General features: G+C 43.0%; 1 long non-coding RNA gene across 1 annotated transcript in view; it reads left to right on the forward strand.

Moving 5' to 3' along the window:
* Positions 1-3,096: 3,096 nt before the first annotated feature.
* LOC142072380 (uncharacterized) overlaps positions 3,097-17,107 on the forward strand; it is a 45,999-nt gene continuing 31,988 nt past the window's right edge. The window contains exon 1 of the long non-coding RNA XR_012668779.1: positions 3,097-3,250. This is a non-coding gene — a long non-coding RNA (uncharacterized LOC142072380). The remainder of the gene's footprint in view (positions 3,251-17,107) is intronic.

Raw genomic sequence — 17,107 nt, forward strand, 5'->3', positions numbered from 1 at the left:
GGGCAGGTAAGGTTCTGTGGCCTGCAACGTGCAAGAGGTCAGACTAGATGATCGCGATGGTCCTTTCTGGCCTTAAAAATCTCTAACTCTATAATGCAACAAAAAGAAAAGGAGTACTTGTGGCACCTTAGAGACTAACAAATTTATTAGAGCATAAGCTTTCAATTGTACATTGTACATTGTAAGGAGAGTGATCACTTTAGATAAGCTATTACCAGCAGGAGAGTGGGGTGGGGGGAGAGAAAACCTTTTGTAGTGGTAAACACCCATTTTTTCATGCTTTGTGTATATAAAAAGATCTGCTATACTTTCCACAGTATGCATCCGATGAAGTGAGCTGTAGCTCACGAAAGCTTATGCTCAAATAAATTGGTTAGTCTCTAAGGTGCCACAAGTCCTCCTTTTCTTTTTGCAAATACAGACTAACATGGCTGTTACTCTGAAACCTGCTCTTTTTATGGATAAAGACTAACACAGCTGCTACTCTGAAACCTGTCATAATGCAACAGTGAACCAGATCCTCCTTAATTTATCTGAGTTAGTCGGTAGCGGTGAGCTGGACTGTGTACCATAGCTAATGCACCAAAACAGTCTCCAGTACAAAACCCTTTTTCCACACCCTTGTAACTTTTGGAAACATTCATCTCTTTCCCTAGAAAATCATGAAAAAACAACCATTAATTTGTATTACTATTTTTGCTAAGTGCTGGCAAGTTAGTTGGAGCTCTGTGGGACACAGAGGCAGGCCTGATCCTTTCCTAGGGCAGTTTATAATATACACAGATGATACCTGTGACATTGTCTAATTAAAATATAACCATGCAGGCAATTATTACTACCACTGTTATATACTTGCAATGACTGTTATACAAAATATAACTCAAAATATACAAAATATAACTCATGGCCAGAAGGGATTAAACAGCTTGCAGGCTAATTAACCCAAAGTGACCTTTAAAAACATGCTACAAAAGTATGGGAATGGAAATTAGGGCCATTCATGCTAAACAACCTAGAACTTTGAAATGCAGATGTAAGCAGTGTCAGGATGAGCTCCACCCTGACATCTGGTGGTGAGGTGTGGCAAGTTGTGGAAAAGAACTTCAGGGGCCGATCTCATTTGCATAGGCACACCCACCCCGCCTAGAATGAGACCATAGCTGCCCAAATGGTCACTTTGGCTGCTGTGGGATCCCCAGTGTCTCTGTTATTGGGGCAGGAAGAATAAATTGTTATTACCCTGATTATGGGAACTGTGCTTGGAACTGTACGTGGCCTTTTGTTATGATGGAGGGATTCACCATCAACTAAGTAGCACTCGCTAGGCAAGGGTCATGGGTTCCAAAACTGTGTGAATGGAGAGAGGCTGGGGACAAGTATTAATGCTTGGTGGCATGGGCCCCTTGGTGAGGGTCTTACATGCTAATTGCACTTCCTCCTCTCTCCACTGTGGAATATCAGAGCTAATTTTGATTTCATTAGAAGTCTAGTTATAGGCTGCTGAGCTCACTTTGGGCTGACAGTGCACCAGCACTGGGGCTCCCCTACTACAAGCTGAATTCACCTAAGAGCTGAAATCACTGAGTGTTGTGTTAAGTAGTGGGGGAGCCTGAAGATGTATTGTGGAGCAGTTCGACGCGGAGCAGTGTGTGGATGGCAGGAGCGGCTTGTGGGCCATGGAGCTGAGCGAAGGAGTTTGTGGGGCGGCTGGCGGAGCAGAGCGCAGCTGAGTGAAGGAGTTCGTGGGGCGGCTGGCGGAGTGGAGCGGAGCGAAGGAGTTCGTGGGGCGGCTGGCGGAGCGGAGCGGAGCGCAGCTGAGCGAAGGAGTTCGTGGGGCGGCTGGCGGAGCGGAGCGCAGCTGAGTGAAGGAGTTCGTGGGGCGGCTGGCGGAGCAGAGCGCAGCTGAGTGAAGGAGTTTGTGGGGCGGCTGGCGGAGCGGAGCGGAGCGCAGCTGAGCGAAGGAGTTTGTGGGGCGGCTGGCGGAGCGGAGCGGAGCGCAGCTGAGCGAAGGAGTTTGTGGGGCGGCTGGCGGAGCGGAGCGCCGCTATGGAGCTATGGGGCAGTCAGCTTCAGATCACGTAAGGTGCCTCTTACCCCTGTCCCATTTCCACCCAGGTTGGGAGGTAAAGCTCCGCAGATAAACTTTCGAACTCTGGGGCTGCCCTGACCAGGGACAGAGACTTTTGGGGCATTGGACTTTTGGGACTTTGGGTGATTTGGGGTTGCTGGACTCAAGAACCAAAGGGAAAAGGGCATGCCCCAATTTGCCTGGGGTGGGTTCTTTTTTTGCTCATGGGTTGTGTTATGAATCCTGTTGGTGGTGTTTCCCCAACATAATGCCACATTGTTTCTCTCTGTTATTAAAAGGCTTTTGCTACACTCAGACTATGTGCTTGCGAGAGGGGAAGTATTGCCTCTTGGAGGCGCCCAGCGGGGGTGGTATATATTTGTCCCAGGTCACTGGGTGGGGGCTCGAGCCGGTTTGCATTGTGTTATTGGAATGGAACCCCTAGATATTGAACCCGGCCCTTGTTGCTGCCAACTCTGACGGGCAGAAGGGTTACACAAAGTTCACTTGCCACACTATGCATCCCATGAAGTGAGCTGTAGCTGAGGAAAGCTTATGCTCAGATAAATTGGTTAGTCTCTAAGGTGCCACAAGCCCTCCTGTTCTTTTTGCGAATACAGACTAACACGGCTGCTACTCTGAAAAAAGTTCTCTATTGTTAGAAGTGATACTAGTTGTGTGTATCTTTAATTCTAGCCATGTAAACAGACAGTTCCTGTCTGTCACTACAACTATTGATTCAGAGATCAAAAGGGAATATTAACATTTAGATGAATGTTTGGTAAAATAATGTCATTGTCTGTACGCTCTTTGAAGTTTGTGATGGACTGCTCAGTGGATACATTGTCCTATGTTAATTTGTGTAACTAATTCCTGGTCGTGTTTAGGATGCAGAAGGTTACATCAAAAGCATATTGTTTACCCAGGACTGTGTGGTCATGTGGATGCTAGAACACTGTTTAAAAGACCATTGGGTCCTGATTTTGTCATCTCAGATCTGCTTGAGGCTTCACAGAGGGGAAGCTTGAGCCATAAGGACTGAGATCCTAGTTCGAACTGGATCGCCCTGAAATGTAAACATTGGACTATAACCTAGGGACCATTTCTGAAAGAACTCTGTGCAACTACAAAGCTCACCGTCTCTGCTATGAATCTGAACCTCAATGGACAGAACTCATGTCTGTATGTATATTGATCTTTTAACCATATTGTCTCTCTCTTTTATTTTGTAATAAATTTTAGTTTAGTTAATAATAAGAATTGGCTGCAGCATGTATTTGGGCAAGATCTGGAATATTCAATAACCTGGGAGGTAATGTGTCTGGTCCTTTGGGATTGGTAGAACCTGTTCTTGTATATGATAAGAAGCTGTTTTATGCTGGCTTGGTGAATCTAAGTATTGGAATATCCACCAGTTTTGTGGGGATTGTTTGCCCAATTCTTTGCAGTTCACCTTAATTGAGTGACCACAGCTGGCCCCCACTAGGACCCCGGTCACAATACCAATCAGGACACACAAAGCAAGGATCTATGAGAGCTGCATGAAACTTTTTGGGAGGGGATGAAAAATGACTTTTCAATCAAAACAAACCATTCTGTGAAAAAAATTGTATTGACATTTTTTTACCAAGTAATTTTGAAACAACAAATTTCAAAAATGATAAAAACATTTCACTTTTTTTAAATGGGGGAAAGAAAATATTCTCCCATTTTTTAACCACCTCCCCTACACCTTTTCTAGTGGAGAAAAGGAGAAAAATGTGTGGGATTTTCCCTCCACCAATATGAAACCATTTTTAAATTAAAAAAAAAATCCAAAAACTGAATTGAAAAAATGAAAACATTTCTTAAAAAGATTTTGAAAGAAAAAATCAGTTATTAGAATTTTTGGGTGCGGGGTAGTTAGCATTTTGACTGGTCATTGTGCATTTGTGTTTATATATATTTTCCCCTAACCCCAAACATTTCTTTGCTTTTAACTTCACTGGACAGTTGTAACTTCCTGAAATTTCTTTTTTTTTGCCAGCTCTTTATTATTTTAGCAACCCCTTGTCATATAGACACTCAGAGTAGGATATTTTAATGCTTGCTACCATTTGAAAGCCAGCATTGTGTGTCATGAGGGATCACAGATTGGTGCGAACTCGAACAGCTTTTCAGATAATGTTCAAGAAAGAGAATTGAAGAGGTTGAAGAACAACAACAACATTGTCTGAATAATGTGCACATGGGATCAGATATCTTGTCAACTCTTAAGGCTCAAAAAAATGCTCTATACATCTTTGGAAAGTGGGGGCTCCCAGTGTCCATCAGTGTATAGCATTAGCTCCTATCTCTTGGGGTTCATAAGTAGAGCTGGTCAAAACTGTGAATTTCCATTCTGTGGGGATTCTGACATTTCAGGAAAAAAATGTTCGGAACTTTTTCATTGTCAGATTATTAATTTTGGTTTTATTATTTTTATATTACTTTATGTTTTATTATTTGAATTTTATTTTACATTATTTGTGCTGATTCCTGCCCTCCTCTCTTCCTGACTCACTGAGAGCAGTTCCAGACACAACGGCCTGCCAGTGCCTAACCTCGAACCTTTAGAGGGTGTAGAGTGGTGGAGTAATACTGCTCTCCCTGGTCCAACAACAGGCTCATGCCAACCCAGTCCATCTCGCTGTCACCATCTTCCGACCCATCCCACATGGTTTCAAACCTCTCCAGAGATTCATAGAATCCTGCACATTCCTTCTCCCCAGCCCTCAGTCCCTTGGCGCCACTGCCCGGTCTGACTGGAACGTTTTCTTTCACTGTCTCACATTCCCGGACTGTTGTGTCCGCTTTGTCCCACAGTTATTTTGCAATAAAGTTTAGATGTTAACACCATCCTCTTTTCCCTTCCTTTCATTGGTGGATCTTTCCATTGCCCCCTCAGGATAACCCCCACCCCAATTTAATACATCTCAGATTTAGCACTCTCTCATTTTTATTCTTCAGTGCACCAATGACTGGCATGAAGGGTGGGGTTGTACCCAGTGAGACAGCCCGGAACTAAGGGCAGGGTGGAACTGCACTGCCCCAGGGGTAGCTCTGAGTCTGAATGTGCTTCGGGAGGCACAATCCTTGCTCTGTTTTCCTTCCCACTCTTCCCTAACCATGTGGAAGACACAAGCCATGATGCTCCCATGCAGACATTTCCATAGGCCTTAGCAGGGTGACAGCTAGAGCAGTGACAAGTCTTCTGGGGTACACATTTGCATCTCTACTGCTTTTAAATGTTGGCGTTTTTCATTCTCCCACGTCTTCATAGGCTGGGCTTTCCTTCCTGTAGGAAGCTGCTGCACCCTGGTCCATAAAGTGTTTTCTCTCAGTTCTGCCTCTGCAAAGCATCTTATGACAGATAAGATCTGCATAAAAACCCAAACCCCTTTGTAATTCTCTGTTGTGTTCCTTTACAAGGTGTTGCGTGGAGGAGGTACATCAGGGTCCCCATCAGCTAGAAGAATCCACTTCCTCATGGATCAAACATGAAATGACACACTTTTAGCTAGGGGATGAAACCGTCTTTTTGTGGTACTAGGAGATACAGAAATTGACGAGCATACAGGCAAGCAGCTGTACATTTAGCATGCAACACTTCTGCACCTACGGCATCCATAGATGTTATGTACAACTGGGGAAATGAATAGGGGTTCATAAAGATCTTAGAAAGTGGGGAAAAAAGTTTAACCCAGTGTGCAGGGGGGCTTTATAGATCCCAATCAAATGTGAACTGGCTTGCAGTGAGCAGTATTTAGGGTATGGTCGTGCAGTGGTAAAGTGTCACATTGTGAGGATCATGAAAATGCCCCTTGAAGAAAAATCAAACCAAATCATACACCAATAACCTCTATATACAGGGGAAAGATTGAGAGTGAGAGTTCCTGGCAATACCCGTTGAACTTAGAGGAGTATATTGACAAAACAACTAATGGGTCACTTTTCTTAGTTCAACCACGCGTCTGAAGTCCTCAGCAAACAGCAATGCAAGAATTCCAGGTGGTTTAATATTTACTTTATATTAGTTTCTTCTATCCGTTTCCCCTCACCCTCCCACCCCGCAAAAATTGTCTGAGTGAAAAGGAGTCTAGAGCTGTGTAAATAATGTGTGTGTGTGTGGGTGGGTTTTTTTTTTTTTTAGTTAGCTGGCAAATCTGAACAGAATTGAAAAACAAATTCTTGTTAACCTTCAAATGAATTTTTTCAGAAATTTTGGTGAATCACAAAATGCGGGGGTGGGGGGAATGTTGTTATGGGTAAGACAAAACATTTCATTTCAGGTTGAACAGAATGTTTTGTTTCAATTTTGACCATTTTAAAAGGTTTTGTATGATTTTTAATAAATGAAAGGAAATTTTAAAGTGAAAAATCATTTAGAACCAAAAAATAAAAATGTTTTGTTTCAGAAATGTCAAACAAAATGTTTCAGTTCTTTAGATTTTTTTAAACTAAACAAATCAGCAAAACTGACATGAATACACAGCATGGTTCTGCGTCACCAAATCTGCATCATAAGATGCTTTTTGGAACAGGATCCAGCCATCTGGCCCAGAACGCCTTGCCTTTATTAATGTATTTTCCCTCTACATTCCTGATTTTTGATCATGTGCTCCAATTCTCTGCCTTACCAGAAATAAATCTGTAGAAATCACTTTTGCTCTTTGCTTCAGTCACTTTCACTGAAACTCAGCCCATGTTCCTCTGTGTGAATCACTTCTCCGAGTTTCCTGTTTACTTCCTGTTCTCCAGTTTTCACATTTTGATCCTTATTGGATCACCTTGATCTGAAGTCGGGTTTCTTCATTGCTTAGGCTGAAACGCTTGCCTGGACAAGGAATGGAAATCCATGTGCTTTCACTCCGCCTCATGCTCAGTTCTAGCTTAGATGGGCTCAATGTAGCTCAGTGTGTGTGTGTGTTTGTGTGTGTGTGTGCATACACACAAAAGTATCTTTAAACCCCCTTTTCTCTTTAAAGGAAATAAGTGAATGTAGGTCTTTTTTCACAAGCACTGATTACAGTCATGTATTTATCACAGAAAAGACACTGAAAGATGATAAACGAAACTTACTGAACATGCCCTGTCCATAGCCTAGGTCAGAACATGTTCCGTTTGCCATTATTTTTATTTTTTAAATAAGCCATTGCCACACTATGGATTAAGAAAATCTAAGATTTCCTTTTAAAATAAGTATTTTGATCTTTAAAGGAATAGAACACACCCCCTTGGCCAAAGCTGTATGGAACATGTTTAGCATTTACAGAATTAAAAATAAAATAGTTACATTTGAGAGAGGAAATTATTTTTGTAAAGATTTCTTAAAATCATTTCACTGCCAGAATGTACCACCAAGCTAAGTGAACCCTTTCATAGCCCCATTGCTTTAGAGGAGTATCCTGAATGCAACAATTTACAATCTCAGATGCAAACCCTGGCACCCAGTTAGCTCCCTCTTAGGAGCATCAGGTGCAGCCATGAAGCAGACTGTGGTCCAGCTGGCATGCGGAAGCTCTCGAGCATCATTTAACGTGCAGGTGAGCTATGTGAGGACTTTTCCCATTCCTGAGCGTTCCTGTTCCACAGCCCACTGAACTCAGGGGAAGGGCGCCTATTGACATGCACGGGCTCTGGATCTGACCCTAACTTCCTGATGCCACAGCTAGGACTGGGCAGCGGGGTGGGGAGCAGGTTTTTTATTACTATCTTTTACAAAAGTCCATGCATGATTTCTCACTGGTTCATTCTGTGCAATTTCACAAGCCTCTGGATGTTGATAAGGTAAATTCAGATTGCAAGTAAGGTACATTTTTAACAGTGAGGGTAATTAACCACTGAAACAATTGACTCAGGGTCACGGTGGATTCTCCATCACTGATCATTTTTTAAATCAAGACTGGACACTTTGCTAAAAGCCTTGCTGTAGGAATTATTTGGGGGCAAGTCTCTGGCCTGTGTTGTGCAGCAGGTCAGACTAGATGGTCATGATGGTCCCTTCCAGCCTTGCAATCTATAATGTATGACATTTACAGCCTTTGGGGGAAATGATGCTAGGAAAACACAAAGTGACATGAAAGCCTGAGAGCCACCGGGAGCTGCTGTTGTACCTAGGCTCTGGCCCCTGTTCCCCACCTCTGGAAAGTCACTTGGCTCAGGGGGCTAAGAGTAGGGCTGGGAGCCCTGAGTCCAAGGGCCAGCATCTGGTGTTGATAACCCTTGGCACTTCCCCTGTGGGAGCTCGTTACAACGTGAGTCAGAGGGTAAAGAGCATTGTCACCCTTGCACGGACGGCCCAGAAATCATGAGGCCCGCTCTTGGAGTGGACCACACAGGCAGAAAGCTTCCCCCTCCTTCTTACACTAGTGTGCCAGGGTCACTCACAACAGCACCCTCTGTGCTCTGCAGGGAACTCGCCCCAAAAGCAGGTGGTGTGGCCAGGCCCTGCCCACTGTGCTCCAGTTGGCCACAGGGAGGGGAATCTGCTCCGTCCTATGGGCGGGTTCAACAGCAGCACTAGCAAAGGTCCTGCTCACCTGAGGCAGAGTCCCACAGTATTCTTGTCAGCAAGTTAAGGAAGTACGGGCTGGATGAATGCACTATAAGGTGGGTAGAAAGTTGGCTAGATTGTCGGGCTCAACGGGTAGTTATCAATGACTCCATGTCTAGTTGGCAGACGATGTCAAGTGGAGTGCCCCAGGGGTCGGTTCTGGGGCCAGTTTTGTTCAATATTTTCATAAATGATCTGGAGGATGGTGTGGATTGCACTCTCAGCAAGTTTGCAGATGACACTAAACTGGGAGGAGTGGTAGATACGCTGGAGGGCAGGGATAGGATACAGAGGGACCTAGACAAATTGGAGGATTGGGACAAAAGAAATCTGATGAGGTTCAACAAGGACAAGTGCAGGGTCCTGCACTTAGGACGGAAGAACCCAATGCACAGCTACAGACTAGGGACCGAATGGCTCGGCATCAGTTCTGCGGAAAAGGACCTAGGGGTGACAGTGGACGAGAAGCTGGATATGAGTCAGCAGTGTGCCCTTGTTGCCAAGAAGGCCAATGGCATTTTGGGATGTATAAGTAGGGGCATAGCGAGCAGATCGAGGGACGTGATCGTCCCCCTCTATTCGACATTGGTGAGGCCTCATCTGGAGTACTGTGTCCAGTTTTGGGCCCCACACTTCAAGAAGGATGTGGATAAATTGGAGAGAGTCCAGCGAAGGGCAACAAAAATGATTAGGGGTCTGGAACACATGACTTATGAGGAGAGGCTGAGGGAACTGGGATTGTTTAGCCTGCAGAAGAGAAGAATGAGGGGGGATTTGATAGCTGCTTTCAACTACCTGAAAGGGGGTTCCAAAGAGGATGGCTCTAGACTGTTCTCAATGGTAGCAGATGACAGAACGAGGAGTAATGGTCTCAAGTTGCAGTGGGGGAGGTTTAGATTGGATATTAGGAAAAACTTTTTCACTAAGAGGGTGGTGAAACACTGGAATGCGTTACCTAGGGAGGTGGTAGAATCTCCTTCCTTAGAAGTTTTTAAGGTCAGGCTTGACAAAGCCCTGGCTGGGATGATTTAATTGGGGATTGGTCCTGCTTCGAGCAGGGGGTTGGACTAGATGACCTTCTGGGGTCCCTTCCAACCCTTATATTCTATGATTCTATGATTCTATGATTCTGTGATTCTCTCCAGAGGTGCTCCAGGGGCACCCTGACTCCCGCACAGGGATGGGCTTTAACAGCCACAACCCAGCCCTACATGACTCACCTGGGACAGGCTGTGGTCCAGAGGCTGCGAATGAGCCTGAGCTCCAAGGCTGTTTGAATTGAAAACTGCATACAAATGTCATGCTGTCACCTTAAATCCTAAGGGGTTTCCTGGTCCTGCCTGCAGGCTAGAGGCCTCTGTAGGGAAGCATGCAGTGTGGATCTTCTGCAGTCAGTCTTCACAAAGCAAGCCGAGAGCAATGTGAGTCCAGTTGTGCCTGAGGGAGCAGCGTACTCTCACTTCTCTCTGTATTTGGTTGTCTTGTGTTAGAATCCAGGATTCCTAGGGGTCGTGTTATGCTGCAACAGTCTAACTCCATGTGTGTGTGCTGGGAACATAGCGGGTCTCACACTGATCTGTGGCCCATCATTAAACCTCTCTGAGCTTCAGTTTCCCCTGCTGCAAAGTGATGGTCTTCCAAGCTCACAGAGCACGTGCACAGCAGAAGCAATTCCAGAGCCCCCCACTCATATCTCGTGCTCCAGGCCATTAGCCACAAGGCAAACTTCCCTCCTTCTCAGCCTTGATATTTTAAAATGTCCTTTGCTTTATTAACTATTCTGTCTATTTAAGCACACCAGAGCTGCATTTAAAATAGTGTAAGTGACTCACAGATTGCCAATGTATACAGTGGTATGGAACCACTTTTCTTAAAGTGACAGCTTGTGGTTCTAATAATCCAGCGAAACCTTTCGGGGAACAGACTGCAATGTTGTTCTTTCAGTCTATTCCTAATACAGAATCTCTTAGCCTATCTGGCTAGGACTTAAAATAGGAAATCCCAAAGGGTAGCAAATACACTAATTGTTCTCACCACTCAAAGCAACCCTTAATCATGAAGATCAGCCTGTTGCTGTTCTTTAAGAACACTTCTTTGCAGTTGAGGGACAATCAAGTCAATCTGAGCAATTCATTAATGATCTTTCTGATATGTCAGCTGTCAATAACAGATCAGGAAGTGAAGATCCTAGAGTCCTAGGTCCAAGACTGGGAAGAACAATTTTGTTCACTCTTACTCTATGTGTTAGCCCAAGAATGGAAGCAATAACCTTTGCAGCACACATTCATAGACTCATAGATTTTAACGTCAGAAGGGACTATTATGATCATCTAGTCCGTCCTCCTGCACAAAGCAGGCCACAGAATCTCACCCACCCACTCCTGCAATAAACTTCTTACCTATGTCTGAGCTACTGAAGTCCTCAAATCATGGTTTAAAGACTTCAAGGTGTAGAGAATCCTCCAGCAAGTGATCCATGCCCTGTGCTACAGAGGAAGGTGAAAAAACCCCAGGGCCTCTTCCAATCTGCCCTGGAGGAAAATTCCTTCCAGACCCGAAATATAGCGATCAGCTGAACCCTGAGCATGTGGCCAAAGCTCACCAGCCAGATACCCAGGAAAGAATTCGCTGTAGTAACTCAGATCCCACCCCATCTAACATCCCATCACAGGCCATTGGACCTATTTACCATGAATAGTTAAAGATCAATTAATTGTCAAAATCATGTTATCCCATCCTACCATCTCCTCCATAAACTTATGGAGTTTAATCTTGAAGCCAGATAGGTCTTTTGCCCCCACAGCTTTCCTTGGAAGGCTGTTCCAGCACTTCACTCCTCTGATGGTTAGAAACCTTCATCTAATTTCAAGTCTAAACTTCCCGATGGCCAGTTTATATCCATTTGTTCTTGCGTCCACATTGGTACTGAGCTTAAATAATTCCTCTCCCTCTCCGGTATTTATCCCTCTGACGTATTTATAGAGAGCAATCATATCTCCCCTCAGCTTTCTTTTGGTTAGGCTAAACAAGCCAAGCTCCTTGAGTCTCCTTTCATAAGACAGGTTTTCCATTCCTCGGATCATCCTAGTAGCCCTGCTCTGTACCTGTTCCAGTTTGAATTCATCCTTCTTAAACATTGGAGACCAGAACTGCACACAGTATTCCAGGTGAGGTCTCACCAGTGCCTTTTATAACGGTACTAAAACCTCCTTATCTCCACTGGAAATACCTCGCCTGATGTATCCCAAGTCCGCATTAGCTTTTTCACGGCCATATCACATTGGCGGCTCACAGTCATCCTATGATCAACCAATACTCCAAGGTCCTTCTCCTCCTCCGTTACTTCTAATTGATGCATCCCCAGCTTATAACTAAAATTCTTGTTATTAATCCCTAAATGCATGATCTTACACTTCTCACTATTAAATTTCATCTTATTACTATTACTCCAGTTTACAAGGTCATCCAGATCCTCCTGTATGATATCCTGGTCCTTCTCTAAATTGGCAATACCTCCCAGCTTTGTATCATCCACAAACTTTATTAGCACACTCCCACTTTTTTTGCCAAGGTCAGTAAGAAAAAGATTAAATAAGATTGGTCCCAAAACCAGTCCCTGAGGAACTCCACTAGTAACCTCCCTCCAGCCTGACAGCTCACCTTTCCGTATGACCCGCTGTACTCTCCCCTTTAACCAATTCCTTATCCACCTTTCAATTTTCCTATTGATCCCCATCTTTTCCAATTTAACTAATAATTCCCCATGTGGCACCGTATCAAACGCCTTACTGAAATCTAGGCAAATTAGATCCACTGCATTTCCTTTGTCTAAAAAATCTGTTACTTTATCAAAGAAGGAGATCAGGTTGGTTTGGCATGATCTACCTTTTGTAAAACCGTGTTATATTTTGTCCCATTTACCATTGACCTCAGTGTCCTTAACTACTTTCTCCTTCAAAATTTTTTTCCAAGACCTTGCATACTACAGATGTCAAACTAACAGGCCTGTAGTTACACGGATCACTTTTTTTTCCCTTTCTTAAAAATAGGAACTATGTCAGCAATTCTCCAGTCATACGGTACAACCCCTGAGTTTACAGATTCATTAAAAATTCTTGTTAATAGGCTTGCAATTTCATGTGCCAATTCCTTTAATATTCTTGGATGAAGATTATCTGGGCCCCCCGATTTAGTCCCATTAAGCTGTCCGAGTTTCACTTCTACCTCAGATATGGTAATATCTACCGCCATATTCTCATTCCCATTTGTCATGCTACCATTATCCCCAAGATCTTCATTAACCTCATTAAAGACTGGGGCAAAGTATTTGTTTAGATATTGGGCCATGCCTAGATTATCCTTGACCTCCACTCCATTCTCAGTGTTTAGCTGTCCCACTTCTTTCTTTGTTTTCTTCTTATTTATACGGCTATAGAACCTTTTACTATTGGTTTTAATTCCCTTTGCAAGGTCCAACTCTACATGGCTTTTAGCCTGTCTCACTTTATCCCTACATGTTCTGACCTCAGTAAGGTAGCTTTCCTTGTTGATCCCTCCCATCTTCCACTCCTTGTAGGCTTTCTGCTTTTTCTTAATCACCTCTCTGAGATGCTTGCTCATTCAGCTTGGTCTACAACTCCTGCCTATGAATTTCCCCCCCTTTCTTGGGATGCAGGCTTCCGATAGGGAATCATAGCTGATATAGACACTTTACAGAGTCACTGGAGTTGACCTGGACTCTGCTTTGAGTTGTCACTGGAGTAGCACCTGGAGTGCAGCTAACTATTTAAGTGTGCCAGGCGACATAATTAGCTTTCAGAACTCAAGGGAACAGGAGATTTTTTTTTTATTTGTTGCAAAACAGAAGTGTAGTTTGTTTTGCTTTGTTTTACAACTCTGCAATTAGTCAGAAGATAAACAGATCTTTACCTGAGTAAAAAATATGCCTGCTGGAGATTCAATCTGTCATATCTCCCAGAAATGAGATGGGAGAGTTCCTTATTTGTAACTCAATATCTATTGCAAAATGAAAGCAACAGGGACGAGCCCTTTGTTCTCACATACAATGATGTCCCGAAGCTCTGGCTGTGCCCTTCAGCTCCAGCCAGGCACAAAGGGTCCATGCTTTTTACTTGGCTCACAGTTCACATTTCAGAAGTGCTGAAAAGACACTTTTTTTGTTTGCATTCTTTGTTACTGTTAAATTTCATATTCAGACTGGATGAAAATGATGAATCTTAAATGTGTGCATTACAATTTATTGTAGGGCTGTTGATTAACCGCAGTTAAATCACAGGAATAACTCAAAAATTGTTCATGATTAAAAAATAAATTGTGATTCATGGCAGTTTTAATTGCAGTGTTGAACAATTGAATTCCAATGGAAATGAATGAAATATTTTTGGATGTTTTTCTACATTTTCAAATATATCGATTTCAATTACAACACGGAACACAAAGTGCACAGTGCTGCTTGATATTATTTTTATTACAAATATTTGCACTGTAAAATGGTCAACAAAATCACCGCATCCAAATACCGTCGTGCAATCCCTTTACCATGAAAGTGCAACTGACAAAGGTAGATTTTTTCATTACATAACTTCACTCAAAAATAAAACAATGTAAAACTTTAGAGCCTCCAAGTCCACTCAGTCCTACTTCTTGTTCAGCCACTCGTTTGTTTACATTTATGGGAGAAAATGCTGCCTGCTTCTTATTTACAAGGGCACCTACATGTGAACACAGACATTCACGTGACCCGTTTGTAGCTGGCATTGGAAGATAGTTACGTGCCAGGTATGTTTCACGCTTCAGTCACCATTCCAGAGGACATGATTCCACGCTGATGATGCTCATAAAAAAAATATATGTTAATTAAATTTGTGACTAAACTCCTTGGGGGAGAATTGTATGTCCCCTGCTCTGTTTTACCTACATTCTGCCTATATTTCATGTTCTAGCAGTCTTGGATGATGACCCAGCACATGTTGTTTGTTTTAAGAACACTTTCACTGCAGAGCTGACAAAACACAAAGAAGGTACCCATATGAGATTTCTAAAGATAGCTACATCACTCGACCCAAGGATTAAGGATCTGAAGTTCCTTCCAAAATCTGAGAGGGATGAGGTGTGGAGCATGCTTTCAGAAGTCTTAAAAGAGCAACACTCTGATGTGGAAACTACAGAACTCAAACCACCAAAAAAGAAACCAACCTTCTGCTGGTGGCGTCTGACTCAGATGATGAAAGTGAACATACATCGGTCTGCACTGCTTTGGCTCATTATTGAGCAGAACCCATCATCAGCATGGACACATGTCCCCTGGAATGGTTGCAGCATGAAGGGACATATGAATCTTTAGCGCATCTGGCATGTAAATATCTTGCGACCCCGGCTACAACAGTACCATGCGACCACCTATTCTCCCTTTCAGGTGACATTGTGAACAAGAAGCGGGAAGCATTATCTCCTGCAAATGTAAACAGACTTGTTTGTCTGAGCAATTGGCTGAACAAGAAGTAGGACTGAGTGGACTTGTAGGCTCTAAAGTTTTACATTGTTTTATTTTTGAATGCAGTTTTTTGTACATAATTCTACATTTGTAAGTTCAACTTTCTTGATAAAGAGATTTCACGACAGTACTTGTATAAGGTGAATCGAGAAATAAAATTTCTTTTGTTTTTTACAGGTTTTTATAGTCTTTTGTTCCATCCATTCCTCAGACTAAGAAAAGGGCATCCCCTCCAGCACTGACCAATTTTTCAAAATGAGCAGATATGTTTAATCTCCATGTTACATGAGAAACAGATATGTTGTATGAATGTACATCGTTGTTTCAAATGCTCTGCACTGAATGCAAGCTATGGAAAGTCTTACTCTAGCTTGACCAAAGGTTTTGAAAGCTCCTTAAACAGCACGTGATCTGCTTTTCAAACTGGCTGCTCCTACATTATCCCTAGCCCTGAATGCTCAGTGGGCCTTAAACTTATTCTCTTTTCCAGCCTTCAAAGCTAACAATCCATGGCCCTTGGGAATGGATTATTACCTCCACAAAACATATTCCATAAAACTTCACCAGTATTCTAAGCCAGAAATCTTACTACATTTATTTTTTGCTTTCATTTTCCTGTCTTACTTGATGCCCCTTACTTCAATTCTTGGATGATTTATAGGCCTATGAATACTATGCTCACAGTGCAAGAATTATGTAGAGGCAGTAGTTGCTGTGATGCAAGGTCTTGGTCATGAACAGAAAAACAACACACTAAAGATCAGACTCACACGGACAGTCACAGTCTTGAACCAGCATTACCAAGGGGAGTATGTTTCAAGATGGGAGCCTGCTGTTGAAGGAGGGTCTTAATCTGCCCTGTGGTTCACCTAGTGCTTTCCCCAGTCTGGTCTAAGACAATATATTTAAGTCTTAACTGATGACGAAGGAATAAGAGTCTGAGCTGGGGTATTCTGCGTGACCACCTGTGACGATGGTCTATGTGATAAAAAGACGCATTTTAAGTTTATTAGGAACACAAGAAATCCTAGCAATGAGCATAGGCCCATAACTGGATGGAGAAGGTAGCATTGTTAATGATGATGCAGAAAAGGCAAAAATTTTCACTAAATATTTCTGTTCCATATTTGGGACAAAACAGGGTGATATACACCTATCACATGAGGGGGATGAAGTATTTTCAAGCCCTTTTGTGACCAAAGAGAAAACTAAGTAGAATATCTATGAAGGATAACCAGGCTCAAGATTCCTAGAATGGGCTGAGGTGCTCTTCGCCCTGCTGATGTTCATTTTTAATAAGTCCTGGAATACTGGGGAAAATCCAGAAGACTGGAAGAGGGCTAATATTGTGCCAATATTCAGAAAGGGCAAAGGATAGGCATATAATTAATGCCAGTCAACCTGTTTTATGGGAAATAAGTCTTGTCAAACCACCTGATTTCATTTGTTCATGAAGTGACACATTTGGTTGATGACTGTAACTGGGTAGATGTAATATGATTCAAATTTTGTCAGGCGTTGGACATGTGAAATGGATTAAGATCTGGCTGGCAGACCTCAGAAAACACTTGTCAGTGGGGAATCATCATTGAATGGGGGGGGGGGGGTGGTTTCTAGTGAGGTTCACAGGGATCAGTTCCATGACTGATGTCATTCGCCATTTTATCAACCATCTGAAAATAAATATATCAGCACTGCTGATGAAATATGGCCCAACGGTTGGCAGAGTGGTAACTAATGAGGAGGCCACGAAAGTTGTATGGAGTGATATGGATTGCTGGGCCATTCAAGCAAAATGCATTCTAATACAGACACATGCAAAGTTCTGTAAAGCATAATGCAGGCCAAACCTCCCAAATTGCATCCTGGAAAGCAGAGATTCTGGAAAGGATTTTTGACTCATAGAGGACAAACAATTAAACACGAGCTCTCGGTGTGATGCTGTAGTAAC

The sequence above is a fragment of the Caretta caretta genome, chromosome 6 (genome assembly GCF_965140235.1).
Source record: "Caretta caretta isolate rCarCar2 chromosome 6, rCarCar1.hap1, whole genome shotgun sequence".
NCBI classification, from domain to species: domain Eukaryota; kingdom Metazoa; phylum Chordata; order Testudines; family Cheloniidae; genus Caretta; species Caretta caretta.